At 40.6% G+C, this 20,707-nt stretch overlaps 1 long non-coding RNA gene across 1 annotated transcript in view; it reads left to right on the top strand.

Moving 5' to 3' along the window:
* LOC135306779 (uncharacterized) overlaps nt 1-11,297 on the top strand; it is a 43,231-nt gene extending 31,934 nt beyond the window's left edge. The window contains exons 6-7 of the long non-coding RNA XR_010367544.1: nt 9,714-9,892; nt 9,990-11,297. This is a non-coding gene — a long non-coding RNA (uncharacterized LOC135306779). The remainder of the gene's footprint in view (nt 1-9,713; nt 9,893-9,989) is intronic.
* Nucleotides 11,298-20,707: the final 9,410 nt, after the last annotated feature.

Raw genomic sequence — 20,707 nt, 5'->3', positions numbered from 1 at the left:
AAATTTAATGAACCAGAAAAGACAAGTCACAGTTCTGGTGTGGGCTCTGTGAAAGCTCTCCTAACCCAGGAAATCTCTCCTAACCCTAATAATCTCTGCTACACCAGTATTTGGCTGTACCAGTAGATACAACAAGACTAAGGAACATTCCCAGGCCTGGTATTGACACAGGTGATCTATGACTCCAAAATTATTTTTCGTTTCTGAGGAGATGATTAGAGACTGTTGCAATAGTCAATTTTGATACAGCCATCCTATTTCTGCAAGGTAAAAGAGTTAAGTATTAATTTTATAAATGCTTCTTGATGCTGTCTGGCTTCAGTTCCATATAAGAGGTATGTTAATTTAATATCATGGGTAATGCACTAGTGTCCAAACTTTTGAGTTTTCATGCTATGAATAAGACTGCAGACCATCTGCTTTATTTCACTCATTTTGCTACCCAGCATGTTAAAACTTTTTGTCACATAGTTCCTCCTCTTCTTCATGCATCTAATTTTCAAGTGTGAACCCCACTTTGTGATTAGGCTTTCATTTGTGGTAGCCAAGAAAACACTCAAAATGTGAGTTCTCCATCTGTTATGGTAGCAAAGTTTAAATTCAAGCCCAGTGCAATGTGAAATATTCAGCCATGCAGTATCCAAGCTGCTGACTGAATTCACTGAAATCAGTGCAGAGACTCAGGGCTCTTTCTGATTGATGGGAGAGGATATTTATCTTCTATATTCAGATATCTAATTGCATCTATAGTTATGAGTGCATTATGGCTTTTGTCAGTGAGCACTTCTAGTGAAAACTTACCTCTACTATAAGGAGACTTTTGAATGTTTTTCAGGCACCTTTCCCTTTTTTGTAGTTGAACAATTTACATTTCTTCCTTTTGCTAGGAATGGGCTATTTCTTGGGCACTGGTCATAATTTCTGGGTCAGCTAATAAACCCTCTTTTTAGTTCCTACTTAAATGCTGTGTATTAGAGAACTGTTGAGTTGGAAAATGTTAGCTTCATTTAGCTATTGTTGAGTTTTGCTGAGAAAGGGGATGGCTAGTTCATATACTGTGTCCATTTTCAGAGGTAAAATGTACTTAATTGGGCTATTTTTGCTGCAAGTTCACAAAGTTTCTACAGCATGGACTCCAATTAAGCTACTGAATCTGATATGAAGCAATTGAGACTGACCCAGCTGGCTCGTAGCACCACAGAGAAGTTGTGGATGGCAAGAGGGAGCAAAGTTCCCCACAAAGTGTATTCACACCACATAAAACAGAAGATGCTGGGGTCTCTCCAGAAGCTCCTCGATAGAATAGGTTAGAGAATATAGCTAAGCAATTCAAGCAAAACCTTGTGAATACCTTCCATTGCTAATAGCAGTGCTTGGGAGAGGTAAGGTGTCAGGAATAAGTAAACTCTCTTTGATGCCTCACAGGATCAGGGCTGTTGTTTCTCCTCACATAACTCCAGCTGTTTACAGTGTGAACAGCTCTACCTGTGCTGCTTACCACACCTGCTTCACAGTCAGTGTTTCAATTATTTGAGCTTGCCAGCAGTTAAAGATTTATTGCTGGAAGATCTGAAGACATCACCTTCTGCACAGAGAGCTTTAACTTTCTTCTGCCCCTGCCCCTCTTTTCCCCTGGGTAAGGAGAATTCCAACTCCAATCTGCTTTCAACACAAATTGCAAGGCCTGCAGGTTTGATTTGAGCTGCAATTTCCTGAAGCTATCTTCAACAGGATAACTTCTTGTCCCATTCTTAGAGCTGCTAAAGGAATCTCTATAATTTTTTGGATGCAGCAGATTCTGCAGCATCTGTAGAATTGCCAGGTGAGATCCCATCATCAGTATATCTTACCCAGCACATTTTTGAAGTCTTTTTTTCCTTAGTAAAACCAGCAATACTGAAACTGTAGAAAGATATAAATCTCAGGTAATACATGGTTTCATTGCACATTGCTGAATTCCTGTTATATCTCCTGATATCAGCTTTACTTAGCACATCCAGCTGCCTCTCTGAATATCATTCTTAGCACTGCAGTATTTACTTCAACACCTCTAAAACCACCTATGGACTTCATGAAATATTTCAGCAGGAGCAAATCTCTTGCAAGACCTAATACCTAAGCTGGAAAGTATTTCTAGGCTGTTTCTCCTTGAATATGCTGCAGCACCAGGATCTTGATGAGTGATTATTGCAGATTTCTAGAAGAGCTGGTGAAGTACATCTCTTTTAGCAGCTTTGTGCAGTGGATTGTGAGCAGAGAGCTTTGACCTGCAGTCCTGTAAAACCCAGACTCCCCAAGGATGCCCCACATTTCCCTCTGCACTGTCACCCAACCCACAGCCCAGCACAGCTGTGGAGGGAGAGCAAAAGGGAATGCTTGGGTTTTGACAGGAATGTGCAAACAGCCAAAGACCTACATAGGGACAAGAAAGTATTTATTCCACAAAAAGTCTTCTTATTTCTCAAAACATAAAGATAGCCTTGTGAAAGGAAGCAAAATACAAATGATCGTGAGAGATGCCAAGAGAAAGGTACAAAGAGAGAGCACTGTCATTAATATCTGTCCATCTTCAAGAAGAGGTGAATCATCTGCCATCCTACATGTCCTCCAGTCCCACTTTCAGTTTTGATTGGTTCCTTGAAGGCAGATCATTTTGCTCTTTTGTTTTCCCCTGTAGAAATAGGACTCCTATTATGAAATGGAATCAAAACAGTATTTTTAAAGATTTTTTTCTTGCATGGAAAAAGATTTAACAGTTGTCTATGTAAGCTGGAAAGGTAAAAGAGCCCAGTTCATAGATCCTACTCTAAAAGTCACTTTCCTGAAGAAGACTTTAATGAAGGGTGTCCTTTCTTCCACCCCCTCCTCCAGAGCAGTTGTATTAAATACTGCAGCACAAAAACTGAAAGTCCACTGATGGGGGCTGAAGGAATTTAAAAGCCATTAAATCATTACAGTAATGAGTGCAGTGAGTCTGTTCTCGGAAAAACAAATATACTACAAGATGCAGAAAAACAGAAAGATGATTGGATGAAGCCAATTTAAAGTGAGAAATGTACCTTCATGACAGGAGAAACAGAAGATGCTGGAAATAACAAGCAGTTGGGGAATAGTAGCTCCAGGAAATAAAGAGATTTTTCTCTCTAGACACTTGACTGTGCTCTTTCAAAATTGTGTAAGTGTGCTGGTGTCAACAGAGAGACCAGATTAATTGTTAGCAGAATTGGGAACTACTGTGTAAATAAGAATAGCTGCACTGGAGTCATGAACTTCAGCAAGAACCTGTTGTTCAAGAACTGATTTAGTTTCAGAAGTCATTACTTTACTATTGGTAGAGTTCCCTGCAGAAGGATTAGATGAAGTCATTCAAATTCCTGGTGGGCATCTATCTACATCTGAAATCCTGCCACCTTTCCTGTTTGTCAATACACCAGCTAATCCATTAAAGATAACAGGGAAATCAGACTGCAGGAATCAAATTTCTCTTTGATATAGCTCTAAGCTAAAAACTGCCTCTACCAATGCATGAACTGCAGTTTTCACACAAGGCTGGCTAACCTGGATAAAAGGAAGTTTCAGCTCCAGACTTATTCCTCTAGCACTATTCACTAACAGAACATTTCTTTTAAATTTTAATCCATTTTCCTCACATCTAGCCAGGCTTTCTTTCTGTCTAAATCTGATAATGATGCTAATTTCCTAATCCATAATGCAGCCATACAATATTTATGCTGTGTGACAATAGTCAAGAGTGATCACAGCTGTCTGGAGAACTAGACAGAGCATGCCACCACCAGGCAAAACTTAAGGTGTGACAGTTCTCACTGAAGATTTTCACCTTCAGAAACAGCTCAAAAACACCCCCAACCTATTCCCTCAGCCCTCCCACAACTGCCAGTGATGCCTTACTCTCTGTTCTTGAAGGTGAAGGTGAGAAAAGCAGAATTAATCTTGTTGGTGACACCAAAATAAGTAGCTCTGCTCTGTGGTCTTGCTGCTTGTCTGCACAGGCTTTGATGCTCACCAGACCTTTTTGTGAATTGCTTCTGCTCAACAGACAACCTGAAAAGCACAACCAGCAAAAAGTAAAGTGCTTTTTGCCTGCTTTGAGAGTTGAACCAGTTCAGCAGGCATCACACTCAGGAAACTGGCACAGGGCAAGGGAAGGAAACAGGAGGAGGAGGAAGGAGGAAGACCACCCTCTTCCACAGCAGCAAGCCCTCACTTTAAAGCAGCTCATCATGTGTTTAGCATATTAGTTCCTCTGGCCTGAAAGGAGTCCCAGGTATTTCTAGTGACCCAGAGGGAGATGGGCTCATGTGTCAGAGAGCAATAGAGTGTGATGTGAAGTCACAATGAGATCGATCTCTTCTAATAAATAGTCCTAATAAATGCCCTTTTTCCTTTTCCCTCAATGAATTTTGCTTCTGAGAACAAATCCTCCAGAACCATGTGCAAAACTCAGAAAATAATCTAGATACCAGCCCAACTAAATCTCTTTCCCCCTCCCTACAAAGCTCACCTCAGAAAAACAACCAGCTAACTGGTGCTGACTGGTATTAACTAATTAACATTGGCTCGGAAGAACTCATCTGATTACACCCTTCATTACAGTCAGAAGAAAATAGTTTCTGCTTCCTTAATAATATATGGGTTAATGTATTCATAACCAAAATCAATACAATTTTTTTTTTCTCCCACTGTTAGTCTTGAAGGGAGTAATGGTTATTTTTCAAATCTATTAAGAACTGTATAGTAATTATATTTTTTAATATCCTCTTTCTCTGGAGCCTTGTTAGGTTATAAATTAATCATTAATTGATTTTAAAATGCAAGGGTTTGGAGATTTAATTTTAAAGAAATTTGAATTCTAATGCTTCAGAGCCTGCCTCAAGCAGAGAGGAACCTCTACATTGATTTTTAAAATAGCCTTATTGTACATTTTACTGTTTTTCAGAATGTGTGCAATTTGTCTAATAGACTGTGAGTCACTAGAATAGACAGCAAAAGCTTGTGTATGTCTTCACCTGTTGTTGTTAGAAGTATCCCAATTTCTCTATCTACCTACTAGCTGTGAAATACTCCTGTACCCAGACACAGTGGGAATGTCCCACAGCTCTCTTAGCAGGAAAGAGGGAGAGGGACAAAGCTGTGCACAGGTAGAGGCACACATGGGATCACACACCTCTGCTCCTCCTACGAGCCAGGCAGCCAGGCCTGCACAATGACAGCTCCAGCACTGTGATAATCCAGTTAGCAGGGATTGCAGAGACATTTAAACAGTGATAAGAGAAATGCACCAGCTTCCTTTTGCTACTTAAGTCAGCAGATACCAAACACCTTGCTAGGCAAGTGATTACCAATAAGTAACATGTAATTCCACTCTTTAAAATCCCTGCAGTGTACATTATGTAACAAGGATGGATTTATAATTCTTTTTCTTTTTTTGCTTTTCTTTTTTATTCCATTTCCCTACTTTCCCTTTTCTTCCCATTTGCCAGATGCTGAGGCAATTTTGTTGGACACAAAACTTTATCTCCTTTCCTTTGTAGTAATTTCCTGAGTTCTAATATGTTTTCCCACACACAGACACATTTGGTAAAAAAAAAATAAAAAAAAAATTAAAAAGAAATAGTAGTCTTCTGTTGTCTAGCAGGAGAAAGAGAACAGATGTACCTTGCTGTGGAGGGAGACCTCTGGCCATATCTATAAATATTTGGCATTTTTGAATCTTAGCTCATTTTACTGGCTGATGACTTGGCTGGTGAGAATACATGGGGAAGCATCTATATCTGATTTAATTAATTATTTTGGAACCTATATTTCCTATACAGCCAAAACACATTAACCTCATTCCAGGCAGTTTTGAAACTCACAGAGCAGCACTCTTAATACTGCAAATGGTCCATAGCTCAGCGACTGAAATTCAGCAAAAAAAAATTTAAAAATTATATTCACCTCATGTAGGTTATTTTTAAAATGAGTGGGCTTAAAGCTTTATATTCCCATTGCTTCCTGAGCCTAAGGATTTTGTGATTTAAGGAGACTTTTCATCCACCTAAGCCAAGAGGCACATAAGTTTCTGCTGAGGAAAAAAAGAATTAAGTGACTCTTGCTTCAGTTGCTAGGCATGGCATGATGTAGAGGGAAGCAGTGCATAACTGATGGGAGAAGGTGAGATGTTCCCTTGTAGCATATGAGGAGCAACAGCTAAGCTGTGCTCTATGAGCAGGAATTAAAAGCAGCCTCTTGCTTAATCAATTGCTTATCCAAATGAGGAGAGCAAGGTGTAAGGAGAATTTATTACTTCTTGGCTTGGTTGATCAGTCTCATAAGTACTCAAACCTAACAGCCACTGAATAATCAGCAACTTCCATTGCTGGGTACATGACTAAAACTCTGCCTGTGTCACATAAAGGATGAGAATAACCAGGTTAAGCCATAGCTGAAGGTAATCATTTGATGCAATGTATTGATAAGCAAGGATGCAACACTTCAGTTTCACAAATGAGGTAAGCTGAAACAATGCCAAGGACTGGATTATTCACCTTGAGAAGGTACATACAATGCTCTCCAGCACCTCCAAGATCTGGGGTTAAGGGATTATATCAGAATGCTCCTGAAACACAGCAGTGACATGCTGCTGGTATCACTGCTCCTATTCACAGAATAATAGAACATTTCAATAAAGAGTCAATGCACCAGTCCAGCCCAGTGTCAAATTTGGAGCATGCACTCTGGCTAGTGATAAACAGCAGAAAAAATGAAGGCAAAACCATGCTGTGTGTGTGAGACAGCCCCTTCCACACTTTATTCTGCAAGAGAGGTTGGCATGGTCCTGGGGGACAAGTTGAGGGAGGTTAAAGCATAAAAAGTTAGCCAGTTTGCAAATTAAAATGCAGGTTCCCTTCCCACTCACCTCCTTGCCTATCCTCACCTCCCAGCTGGAAACAAATAGAACTGACTGAAACCATTTTTTTTTTACTTATTTAAGAAATAGCATAATGCATGCTCTGAGGAAAAGAAAAATCCATGCCCATGCATATATCTCTGTTTGCTCCAGTTATCCTGAATATGCATCACTGCCTGCTACTTATGGCAGTGTTCCAGCTCCTCTCCTCTCCTCTCCTCTCCTCTCCTCTCCTCTCCTCTCCTCTCCTCTCCTCTCCTCTCCTCTCCTCTCCTCTCCTCTCCTCTCCTCTCCTCTCCTCTCCTCTCCTCTCCTCTCCTCTCCTCTCCTCTCCTCTCCTCTCCTTTTTTTCCTGCTTTTATGTTTCAGCAGGGATAAGCAGAGGACACTTCAAACTGACCCTCTCTTGGTTTCCTTTTTAAACCCACTTTCTATCAGAAATGTGAATTCCAGCCCAGTTTGGAGAGCTGCAGGCAAGGGAAGGTCCTGTTTTCTGTGTGTGAGCAGGAGGAGCTATCCCATGGGAGATGGTCTTTCCCTGCTGTAGTCAGGGATGTTGAGCTGAGGGATGGGCAAAAACAAAGGAACAGCACAGCAGAGTCCAGGAATCAGACTTGGGAACAAGGCACTTCATGGCTGACTTTTATTCCCTAATTGGGAATAAGGCCCTAGATAGGAAATGAGCTCTTGGACTTTGAAAAGCCCAAGCAACTAAGCAGGCTGCACCAGCCAGATGTAAGCAGCCACCCTGCTGCCTGAAGTTGTGTGAAGCAAAACCTCTGGGGGTCTTGCACATTTAAGAAGAGAAAATAGAAACACTGAAAAGCCAGAAATCTGTCTGCTCACTTTGGAGACAAGTTTATTAAAGGAATATGACCTTACTTGTGTCCATGTGTACTGACAGGTTTAGGCTCCCAGGGCTGGTCCTTCAGAAGTTTGTGGCTGATGTTAAATGACCACCAGCACCATCTCTGCCATGGCACAGTGCTGGCTTTTCCTAGGATGCACCACTGCATAGTCTAGGAAAGAGGCAAGGCACCCCTTGGAAAACCAGGAGCCTCCTGACTAAATAAGCATGGAAGCACTCCAATCTTCATGCCATGCTGGAAAAACAGCAGCTTTTATGTTGAAACTCCATTCTCCCCTCTCAGGGGCTGTGTCTCAACACACTAATACACAACACTCAGAGTTTCTAGGTGAATCAGCTCCTTGGGAGATGCAGCCTGGACCTGCTGCCCCGACAGCCCCGCAGCAGCTCTGGCTTCCCCCTCCTCCCCTCTGTGGGCTCTCTGGAGCCTCTGCTGAGCAGTCCCCAGGCAGGTCTAATGCCAGCTCCAGTGGGGCCCAAATCCCATTTCCTGGGTACGCCTGGCCCGTGTGGCAAAGTTAATACATTCCCCAGCTGGGCAGTGCCACGTCCAGGGCCACGCACAAACACTTTACTGCTGGCCATTAAATTTTATTGCTCTCTCTAATATGCTTTGAGATAACTAAACTGATGCCTGAAAGAGGCATTTAAACTGTTTTAACAGTATCTACTTCACATAATCTGTTTTACAGCAGTGTCTTATGGTTTTACCCATTTAAAATGTGTTTGTTGCTGTTTTTTAATCAAGGGATTTGCACTATGACCTTAGAGCAACAGCAGCCCCTGCTAGAAAACAGCTGGCAATGCAGTGTGCAATGCAATCTATGGAGATTAAATTCATTTCATTCCCTCTTAAAGCAGAAGACTGGGAGCCTGGTGGATCCACTGGGATTTGGGTGGATTGAATTCTTTTTTATTTTGAAAGGAGAGCAGAGACTATATGAGCTAAAAGATAATAGACATATTTTTGCTCTGTGGATTTATCCCCACACTGAATTACTTGAATGGCCTGAATAAAAGAAGACATGTCAGTAGCTTTTTCGGGCTAAGGTCTAGAACTATCAACAAGTTTCCAGCCCTGAAAATACTGACATACATCTAGACAACATGAGAGATACATCTAGATAACTGAGATAACTGTGTGCAAACCACTTGAAATAGAAACCAAAAATTTTTTTTCTTTTCCTGGCTCAGCAAGGAGAAAGATTCAATTTTTGGTTTAGGTACCTAAAATGAGACTTTGTCTTCAGTCAGAAAACAGGTGCTTGGTATTTCTCTTTGTTTGCAAGAGCAGACAGAAACTCTCACCCTCTGAGTGATGTAGGTCCCTCCAGTGCGTGGGTCAGCCCCAGGACCAGCCCAGAGCCAGGCTGAGCAGGGCAGATCTGTTCTGATGGACAGCTTGGTGGGACATTTGTCTGAGTGGGAGACACATTTCATGACAAACACAACCTCATAATTACCATTATCTTCATGCCACTGCAGGTGAGGGCACAGAGCTGCCTTCCATTGCTCAGCTGGCCCAGCTGCCCACGGAGCCCAGCATAAAAACCTGTGTCAGAGGCATCTGCTCTACAGAGAGTGGGGGAAAAACAGAGTGGCAATTTGGGTACCTAAAAACTTATCTCTGCACACACCTTCCAGTTAATTAAGCTACCTTAATTTATCACTGGGCTGTCTCTGAAACAAATTAGGCCTTTCTCTCCAGCCTGATGCAGGGCACCCTCACCAGTGAAGGCATAGCAACAGGCTACATTAAAAAATTCCTTGTATCTCCAGAGCTTCAGGACGGTTTCTACAGCTTATGTTCACCCCTGAAGCTTCCTTGCATGCTCCACTTGACAGAAACACAGCATGACCAGTATGAAAGCTCCTGTCTGTCTTCAAAAAGCCCTTTTGCCATGATGAGAAGCACCCTGATGTTTTGTTTTACAGGAGAGCTCGGAGCTGCCTGGGGAGATTTCTGTAGAGTCTTCAAGGCAAACTAAACCTGACCCTCCAGTGGCAGCCTCCTGCCTGAACCCTGACCTCACCTTCAAAGCACAGGGCAGATCTGAGCTGCCAGCTGATGTGGGAAACTCTCCTGGGCTTTAATTGTGGTGCATATTTTGCAGGTGCTTTTTCACCCTTTGGAAAATTTCTATAGAACCCATGAAACCACAGGAAATGAAATAACAGCTATATGTATATTCCTTTCCTTCCCCTAATTAGTTCACCAAAGACACAGAAATTAATGAACTTTAATGGAAAACCACATCAGTGAAAATCTGCTGGAAGTCACCCCCAGAAGAAAGGATTCCTGCTTGCCAAGATGATAAACACTTTTGGGATGATGAGGATGTTTGCAAATCGGAGACCGTGGTGGCTGCTCTGTGGGGGCTGCAGTTGTGAGTGGCCTTTCCATTTTGGGGATCAGTGTGCTAAATTAAAAACCTACAAGAAACCCTTTAATTTAGGTTAATGGGATGTCAAATATTAACTGGATTAAGGCAATTTTTTTTAAAGAGGAATTAGCCTCATTAGTCTCCCAGGGCAGATTCTTAGAAGGTGTAAATCAGTGTTATACATCAAAGCTCAAGGGAGACTGTACAGTTGTTCACTAAATGGAGTCTGTGCTCTTGTACTTTTTCATACACATATCTATGAACCATGTACTTAGATTAAATTTGATCTGTCTTCCCCCTCCCACCATTTTGAGGATTAAAAATTAAATTATATGGCTCCTTACTTACCCACTTCCTTTCCAGTCCATTAACTTCATCCTTCTTGTTTTCAGGTCCTACAAAGTGATGGAAAACTTCCTTTATGCATAGGGAATTTGGGGAATGATACCATGATATCTGGGAGAAGGGATGCTGGGAGAGTATTATTTGCAATCACAACTTTCAGAGCTATGCTTTAATACAAAATGAGGAGGAAAATATCTTTCAGCAGAGCTGTTTGAGAGTTCACATTTGAAATATTTGGTGGATGGTTAGTTTCCACAGCATGAAAAATTATGCAATGGGAAAATGTTCCTACTGCTTAAAATCAAAATCATATTTTTTTCATCACAGAAATACTTTGTTCCATCTCAGAAAGCAAAAAGCACTGCCCTTATGCTCAGAGGAGGCACATTTTAAATTTTAAATTTTGGGGAAGGGAAAGTCTTCTCTGCAATAAAAGAGAGTAAATGTTTAAAATGATCTTTAAATCACTGCCCCTTCACACCATACCACCAGGCAGGCTTGTTAGCTCAATGCTGCAGAGTTTCAAAGCCTGCTATTTTGCATCCAAGACACAGCAATATGGTAACTATTGTCTTGCTTTGGGCTGAATATTTTTCTTATTGAAGGAATATGATGTCTTTAGGGTCTTTTTGCTGAAGGTATTTCCACATCCCAAAAATTACCATCATACACAGACATTGATTCTCCTCATGGGTACCCTCAACAGAGAGGGCAAAGACTGAAAGGGCCAAGGTGACTGAAAAAGCCTGAAAATTAAAGATAGTAGGAACTCTTGGTTTTAAATGAAGGTCCTTCCAGGACAATTCCAGTGTTAAAAAACTGAGGTTGATTTAGTCTGTTGTCATTTAAATTCTTTGTGATTTGTTCCTCAAAGACAAGTTCATGGGGATATTGACAACTCTGTAGACTGCTGGAGAAAAAAAATAAATCTTATAAGCCATTCTACTGGGTTCATGTTACTAATGATTATTTGAATCCCTTTCTGTCCCTCTCCTTTGGCTCCTATTGCAGCATAAGATTCCTTGCTTATATGTCAGATCAGCTTTGTATTGTAAAGTGAAGAGCAGAAAAGGCACAGTTTTCCAGTTTTATTTAATTGCCCACCACTCTCTTTTACAAGACAAATGGTTTCCAGCATTAAAGGTGATCTGCCATATCAGTGTGTGTGCTGTGGGTGCAAAACAAAGAAATCAAGCTGGTATTTCTCTCAGTACAAAAACTAAACAGTGAAAACAGTATTGAAACTTTTTTTCTTCCATGCTCTTTTTTCATCATTATCTTTCACCTCCTGGTTCAGCTTGTCTGATCTCTCTAGTGTGAACGTCCACCCTTCCCTCCTCCACACACCTATATAGGAGTGGAATTTTATAGTTCATCAATACTAAAAACAACCTAAAACTCTAATTTTAGGTTTAAGCCTGTCTGTTAACTAAATTTTAAGTTTAGGACTGTCTGTTAACTAAATTATAAGGGTTGCCTTTTAGCATAAATCATTTTTGCTTTAACTCCCAATCAGTTCTGAAAATGTCTTCTACCCAGAGCTTGCCATGAGATAAATTGTAAATGTGTGCCAGCAATCAGACTGAGAATCAGTCTTCAATACTAATTATCATTCTGCAGAGAGTAAAACATTACACACAGCCTGGCTGCCTAAGAATATGCAAAGTCCCTGCTGCAAGGAATGATGTTAATTTATACTAAACCCACCTGAACACACGGCTTATCTTGTCTTCCATTTCTATTCTTTAAAAAAAATCTGAAAAAGAAAAATTGAAGTCAGCTTTAAAACCTGGTGTGCTCCACCTGTAAGTACACAATGCTTTGTTTCTAAATTGGCATAAAATGAGAGCCACAGAGCAAATCTGAGCAATCCTGTCCATAAGGTTTGATATGGCCTGGATTGCCCTTCCTAACAGAGAAATAGAATATTGCTAAGCAAGGGTTTTATTAAAAAATTGAAAAAATTTCCAAGTTTTCATTACCGATTTTCATCTAAGTTCCTATATATTTTTATTACATATGTAAATCTGAAACCACAAAAAAAAGGGGTTTTTTAAAAGTAAAATGTTCAAATTTTGGAAATAAGGGAAATAATTTTGTCTGCATTGTTATCAACTAAATAGCCTAATTTTCTCTGTGCTTATTTAATCCAGTGAAAGATCTAGTCCACTGCCTTAAAAACATGCAAAGAATTTTCATTTTGAAGATTTTCCTGTTTTCCAGAAAGGTTCTTCTCCTTGGTAGACAAAGGAAACCACGTTCAGGAAGTCTCCTGATATGAAATACTATGGTTGGTACAAGGGGAAACTGAAAAATCACTTGTCTCATTCCTACTGTTCCCTGGACACCTGTTGATGGCTACAGTTGGAAGAAAAACTCTGACAGCTCTTGATCTGAACAGGCAGTGATCTTCCTATATTTTCATCATACAATTAAGAGAGCTCACAGTTCTTGGCAGAAATATAGAAGTGATGTATTTGAGATTGATTTCAAGCCTCCCAGCTGTGTTGGCAGTGTCCTGTGCTGTGCCTGCCCTCTCAAACAGGCTGGCTGGCACTACCAAGGGTTATGGTGTGCCTTGAGGCTTCTGGGTTAAAAGTGCCTTTTGTCCCACCCTCTCTAATATCCTTATTAGAAAAGGCTTGAGGCCCTCTAAAGCTTTTGGATCCAAATGGAATTAAGGAAAACTTCCTCTCATCAGTAAATTGATGATCCTCCTGGTTAAAAATTCCTCTAATGCTTCTAATTCCTTCTGCTAGTCATCTCTGCTCACAGCCCTTTTTAGTTTAATTTTTGGACTTCTTGCTGTTCTTTAAAAGATTTAATGTATTCTATGGCCCAGAGCAGAGTTTGGGATAACTCATGTGCCATGATGAACCTGGGAAGAGTGAGCTTGCAACTCTGTGCTACAGTGAATGGACAGTCTAAAACTGTATTTCTTTAATGCAGAGTGACAGATAATTCAGTTCTAATTCAGCAAATCACCACTGGGAAAATAGGTTTTAGCTTTTAAAATAATCTTTATGTTTTGTTACCTTTCAGGTTGAAATCTGAATCACAGAGGTTAAGAGCCAGAGAATCTTAGTGTCTTTAAAATTAATCTAGTAGAAGAAACTTTTTTCCCCTGCTCCCACTTGAACTCTCATGTTATTATCTATTATATTCTCCCCAGCTTTTCTTGCCTCAAGCCTCCAGACCCACAGAAAAGAATAGGGAATGGCAAGACTGCAGCTATTTATAATAATAATCCATTCCCAGGTTCCAGTGCGGCAGTTTTAATCATAAGCTATTGTCAGGCATCAAGATCAAAAAGATTTGAGATTTGATTTGTTTGGATTATAAAGAAGCTCTGCATGCCAAAGTGTTGTTGCTTAAACTGCAAAGCACAGCCCCTGTGTGAAGTAGAATGAACTGGTATTGCCCTCTCTGATCCGATTTGTAGCCATCACAGCTCTTTAAAGTTATTTGATTTGACATCAATTAGGCAGTTTTCACAAGGGGAAAGTCTCTTTTTGCATTTAATCCAATATCAATGTCATTTTCCTCCTAAAATGTGACAAGGAGCAGACTGCTTCAGCGTGCTTTGCAACAGACACGAAGAATAGGATAAGGAGGAGGAGAAAGGCTTCACAAAAAGGAAAAAAGACGGGAGTGGGTGGATTGAGAAAACATTTCAACCCCACATTCTCATTTTTGGAGACATGTATAAACAGAGAAACAGCCACAGAGGGGGAGTGAGACACAGGAGAGCCATTCTCATCAGGTGTATTTTGTCAGTACGCTGGCAAATATTGCAGTCACTGTAAGGGTGCAGAGCACTTCAGACCTGTGCATCCTTGGAGGACAGCAAATCTGAGAAAAGAGAAAAAAAGAGAAAAGCATTTGTAGAACCTTAATCCCAGCTTTATCTCATCTTCTAATATTCTGCCTAGGACTTTGCACAGTGATCAAGGATATACAGAGGAAATAGCTTGTAAATGTGTTACATGTACAATATTGTGAGCCAGCACACCAAAGTAACACGCTCTCAAGAGAGATGGGACTAGATGACTGAAGATTTCTAAAAATTAAAGCTGTTCTAAGAAGCAGGAGTCGAAGATGATTGTTTTGCTGAGTGTCATGTATCACAGCTTTTATATTCCCATTTTTAGTTGTATGCAGCAACAAGATGGACACTGCTTGTAGCAATGGGGGAAGAGTAAAAAAGTGTTTCTCTGTACATGGGGGATTTGAAGAATTTTGATGGATCAAACAGAAAGCCCAAAACCACAAAAACACAAAACAAAAGCCAAAAAAATTTTGTGCTTGCAAAATTAGGAGCTGAGACAACTAGTCCATATCAGGAGATGCAAACAGGAGAACCTGAAGGGAGTGGCAAAAAATGAGCAAAACAAAAGTGTAAATGAATTCTTTGTGAAAGCTGGTATATTCAGATAATGGTTATACAAGATTTCAGAGTGGCTTTTTGTTCCTCCCAAAATTTTTCCCAGAAATATAGGGAAAAGCTGCCTCTGGGACATTTATCATCATGATTTTTATCTTCATGCCCACACAGCTGCAGTATTTCTGGACTGTACACGCAAGTCCAGAGGGTAACAGTGCTCCACAATTTAGATCCCTCCTCAGGGTCCTGAATGGTCTAGTTATTGATTGCTTCCTTGCCTCTTTGCCAATAGCTTGTAATGCAAAAATGAGCTCTGAGTAAACTCTTTTTTCCAATCTCCTGAGAAAATAGACAGACTTGCCACTGTATGACAGCTTATGTTAGAAATGTCACACATAAGCTTTAACTAGGACACCACAGTGGGTCAAGAGGGCTCTGTTGCTGATTTTTTGGGAAAGAAAAGTGAGGATATCAGTTAGAGGCAGAGGCATTTTCTCAAGCCAGGGTGGTGTCAACCTTCAAAAGAACTGTTACTGCTGAATCTTTAAAGTGTATCCTATTAAACCCACCTTGTTATTTATGGCAGTTCAAAAATTCCCAAATTACCTAAATATTTCTTGCCTTTTGGGAATGAACATTTTTATGCTGCCAACCACCATGCAAGATTCAGATCTCATCTATAAATTCACGGTTAAGCAGTATAACAATTGTCAGGAGAAGGCAATGGCCAAATTCTGAGTGGTGCAAAAGTTTTTGGACAAGGATTCCACTCTACATTTTTGGTCATAGCTCTGTCCCTAAGGGACACATAGAGTCATAAGAATAATCTCACAAATGACCTGCAATACACAATGATATTCACATAACTGTGATTCAACAGAAGGACAAAAATATTTTTTCATTTGTCCAGTGGGTACAAGCATCTTCCCAGCTTTGCTGATCAGGGCTGTAGCAACAAGGCTGCTTGTTGGTGATAAAATCATGGTGACATAGAAAGTCTGCTTGAAAATAAGCCTAGATCTTTTGGGGGGGTTGGCCCACCCATACACAGAGCAACCTTCTCCTCAGTCAATCAACATGTTAATATTGTGTGCAAGGCGATTTGTCAAATGATAGGCAAGTAAAAAATGGCCAAGGTAAGGTCTATTTCCACAATCACTTCCTAGGCATGACAGGTGGGGCCTTGAGATGGCAACTGGAGGCTGTAGTGAGGGAGGGAGAAGTTTTCTTTGATTTTCCATTTGCTTATAACTCTCTCTCTCACACACACAGGAACTCCTCAGACTTGTCCTACTTTCCTTGCTTGTTGCAGCAGGAAATGAAAGGTGTTGCAGAAATGTGTCCCTGTGCTCTGTTCCTGAGCTCTTGCTGGTCTCTGAAAACTGCTTCTACCAGAGCTACCACTTCTGTGCCATGAACCTGGGTCAAGGATGTTTTCCAGCCCAGCAGTTTAGTTCTGAAAGGCCTCAGTGCTGAGGACTTACTAGAATAATCTCTTTTCCAGGTTTTGGTTGGGAGCCTGCAACAGATACATTTTAGTTTCTGAAACTCAGTTGAAGTGGGGCATGTTTGCTTTGGAAAAGAGGCAATAGAGTTGTTAATTTGGGCTTGTAATTATTCACAATTAGCACATTATTCCTTTTTCTTCCCCTCCCTCCCCCGCCACCACTTATTTAGTTATCAGATCCAATTACAAACCCAAATTACCAACCCTAATTTTTACTAAGAGTTCTTCAGAAATGAATAGCAATTAAACTGAAGCAGCAGAAGGGTGAGGGAAGACTGGATAACCTAGCAGGAGTTAAATCAATACCTAATAAATTCTTTATCTAATAGTCCATACTAAGCCTTATCCTGCATAGTCAAACCCACAGCATTAGGAGTAGATTAAAACCTGTGGAGTCCAAAGCAATCTGCAATCTCAGCTCTGACTGGAGGCCATCATAACAGTGCTTAAATCAGTGGCAACTGCAAGTCCCCTCTTCCAGCACCACCTCCTCCTAGTGCTTTAATCCCTTTTGTGTAAAACACCAGTTCAGTTGCCTTGGTGTAACCAACCTAGTGAATCACACTGTTCTCTGGTCACTCACTCAAGGAAATGGTCTAGATTAAAAATAAACCTTATTAGTAGGGGTAAGGAAAGGAATGTTTATTTTAAAACAGCTCAACTCTGCAACCTAGGTAGCCTCTTAAAGGACTGTGGTGAAGAGAACCATGTGGGATCTAAAAATGCATGGCCAAGGGTGGGAAAGAAGTGACAAGAAAATGGGGAGGCGCCCAGCTGAAATCAGGACAACTGCTAAAAGAAATACTGTTGTGACCACAGGCTCTGGAGGAGGCAGACACAAGGAGGTGTTGAGCCTCTCACCTCATAAAACAAAGGGCTGGCAGAAACAATTGATTTTTCTTTTGTGCATTTACACCACTGACCAAACAAAGCGAAAAAATCAATCAGTTTAGATTGATGAAAGGGTTTCTGTGTCTCTAATCGGAATCACTTCACTAAAGAATAACTATTAGTTCATAAAAATGAGGTTTGATTTCTAGAATTATTGTAAAGATTAACTCACAAACATTCTATCATTTCTGTTTCCAGAAAAAGAAATAGAACCTCTGCAAAAGCTTTGACTTAGCACAGCAGGACTCTCTTATTTTCATTTTTTTGGTGGAAATTATTCACCCAACTCCCCTTGAACTTCTGAATTCATTCCATCTCCAGCTGCTCATCTGGAAAAGTTCCTCCCAGCTCAAGATATAACATAATGAAGGACTGTGAATAAGAGTTGCCTGAACTAAAAAATAAAATACAGGGTATAAACCCCAACAAATCACCCAATCATAACTGTGTATGAGGGAGGAAAAACTAGGAAAATGTGGATGTCCTAGATGATGAAATGCTTATCCCCAATTAATCCAGGGGTAAGTTTATCATTCCTGGGACACAACTAGAACAAGCCTGTATCTTGTGTTTGCAGGCTTTGCATTTTTTTGTTTATAATGAAGATAACTTGTTTTGCAATGCAAGTTAGCCCACTTCCATACCCACACCCTGAGCCACTGCTTAAGCTCATGTAGGAGTCCAGGGAGACTGTCAGTAGTCAAATCCAGATCTCTTGAGTCTCATTTCCATGTGATTCTGCAAGACTATCCTTTTTTGCAAGTAACCTGGTTATTTTAATAGGCTTTTTAAAATAGAGAACTACAAGAAAATTCAGGCAGAAATCATAAACCTTATGAGTATGACAGCAAGAGCATTAGCATGATACAGCTTTACAAGGCAAAAATACTGTCCCATCATCAGGATGAATTTCTGAGACTTGAGCTTCTTTTTTCCCAGTCAGGAACCATTTAGCAGTACCCAACCATAAAAAGAAGACATTTTAACACCTAATTTTTTTTCCTTGTTTTGTTTGGACTAATATATTGATACCCCTCAATAAATTCTAGTCTGTTCCATTTTTAAGTTGGAGTTTTTCTTGGTTCTTGATAATGTACCTGATTTGCCATATCCATCAAAAGGCAGAGCTGCTGAACAAACAAATCCAGGCTTGACTTGTTCATTAAACTCTCCCTGTTTTCATATCATACTTTACCAAATGGTGCTCCCAGAGTCTGGGAATCCCTTGTGCTATCCTTTTTTTTTTTTTTTTTTTTTTAAATTATTTTTTTTTCCCTGACTGTGAGAAGGCTTTTCCCAGGATGTCTGTGTGATAATTTACCACACATCACCTCATTCAAGATTCCTGGTCCTAATCCAGGGTCTACAAGGGTTTTTCCTCTAACTCAAACTCAGCCTTGACAAAGTTAATAAAGGTAGGGTGGCTGGCATCAGTGTCCTGAGAAACAAACCAAGGCAGAGGAGAGCTCTGTGTGGGAACTTTTGTGGACACAATGAGAAGGGACTGGACACTGGGACACCTCATTGTCCCCCTGTTTCCATAGCCCCAAACATGAGCTCTTTAAGCCTTTCTCTTCCCAGTGAAACAAGGACAGACTTTCCCAGCATGCAGCTGACATGAAAAGAGCTGTGACCCTGGCAGTCAGTTAAGGATGCAAATAAGAAATTTTTGGGATGTGTCTGATGTGACTCCTGTTCAGCAGGTTTTGGATCATGAAAAAACACATCAACTTCAGCCTTCTCCCTGCCCTACCCAATCTTATTTGAACAGCAACCCTAGACTTATGAGAAAAAGGCTTATTAGATGTTGTTTCTCACATGTAACCCGTGTCCAGGAAATAATATTGAAGATTGTGAGATACTGATGTGTTCTGTCAATATTTGCATTTTATAATTGTTTCTCCAAAGAACTGAGCAGACAGGACTTCCCTGATGGGGCTGTGGTCACCTACCCTGTGACTTGAGGGAAAAGACAGAATATTAATAAGGTTCATCTCAGTTCTCAGCAGATCATTTACTCTCTCCCTGTTCATTACTCATTTATAAATAAAATCTCAGAATGAGTGATTAGAAGGAGCTGGAGGCCAGGGAGAAAGGTGGGCAAAGTTTGCACACCAGCACATCAGACTGGGAGCAAAAACGCCCTCTGAAAACCTGTGTCTGTTTGCAAATGCGATAGACCTGTCCCTCAAAGCCAGAGGACTCCAGCTTTATATCACTATAATCAAAAGCATACTCCAGACCATAATCCTTTGAAATTCAGACTGAGCTGTGCAGTCTGCAGGAGCTGAGGGACTGGAGGAAGAGAGCTGAAAACTGCCCTTTTCTACCCTAGATCAGCTCTCGATGATAATGGGGATCATGGAGATGTACTATCTGATCTCCTTAATGGGGCTGGTACAGCTCTGTCTTACTTTACAGGGCAAAGATAAAAAGCACAGAGAAACACTGGAGGACACAGAGAAATACCTGGGAATTGTATTTCAGTAGAAAGCAATTCAGGTAGCATCTTAAAAAGCTACCACTCAATGGTTGGCCAGATTGCTAATCCATCACAGACCAAAAATTACATCAGATTCACTTAAAATGGATTCCTGACAACTTTCCTCAGCAATGGACTAGAAACATGCAAATGTCCCACTGCTGAGCTGAGCAGTCCTTATCCACTGAATAGAATTTGGAGACAGTTGCTGATTGAACCCTCACGTATCAGGGATGATGTTTCATCTCTCAAGAGCTTCGCTGGTCTCTGTTAAGCAAGAGTTTTGTTTAGACCACATGGCAGAAATGTGTTACACGGGTCAGAAGTGGCCTGAGTGCAATGCTTAAGGCTCTGTCTATAAGTGAGTTTTAATGAGATGGTGTGTTCTCCTGCTACATCCATGAAAGCATCTCCTACATCAATGTAGCATCTCCTGCTACACCAGTCCTGCTTCTGGCAGCAGCACAAAGCATCTCAAGTAACACGAGTTTGGAACGATCACCATAACTCAAGTGAAGAGTATTGCCCTTAGAAAATAATTTCAGAGATACAGCTCTCACAGCCAGGAAAATAATAAAAGGCAAAGGTATTTTATTGTAGCTGAAGAAGCTCAAGCACAGAAAGATGAAGTGGGTGGCTTCAGATACTCAAAAAGACTGGAAGTCTTTTCAGATGCCAGAACTGTAAGGGATTCATTCACCTCATTAAATCCCCTGAGTTATACTGGGGTCACAGTGTCAAACCTCTTGCTTATGCCTCTATCTGTCCATCTGTCTGTCCATCTATCCACTTTTCTAAAATTTTCTAAAGTTTGCTTCCAAAATTATTTTAAAGTGTACAAATTTAAAAACACTCCTTTATGAAAATGGTGATCCCAAAGCCATTGCAGCCAAGATAAGCAGCAGTGAATGGCAGTCACATCAAAGCAATGTGGAT

The sequence above is a fragment of the Passer domesticus genome, chromosome 8, assembly GCF_036417665.1.
Source record: "Passer domesticus isolate bPasDom1 chromosome 8, bPasDom1.hap1, whole genome shotgun sequence".
NCBI classification, from domain to species: Eukaryota; Metazoa; Chordata; class Aves; order Passeriformes; family Passeridae; genus Passer; species Passer domesticus.
The sequence above is the reverse complement of the archived record's forward strand: the minus strand, read 5'-3'. Positions and strand labels throughout refer to the sequence as shown.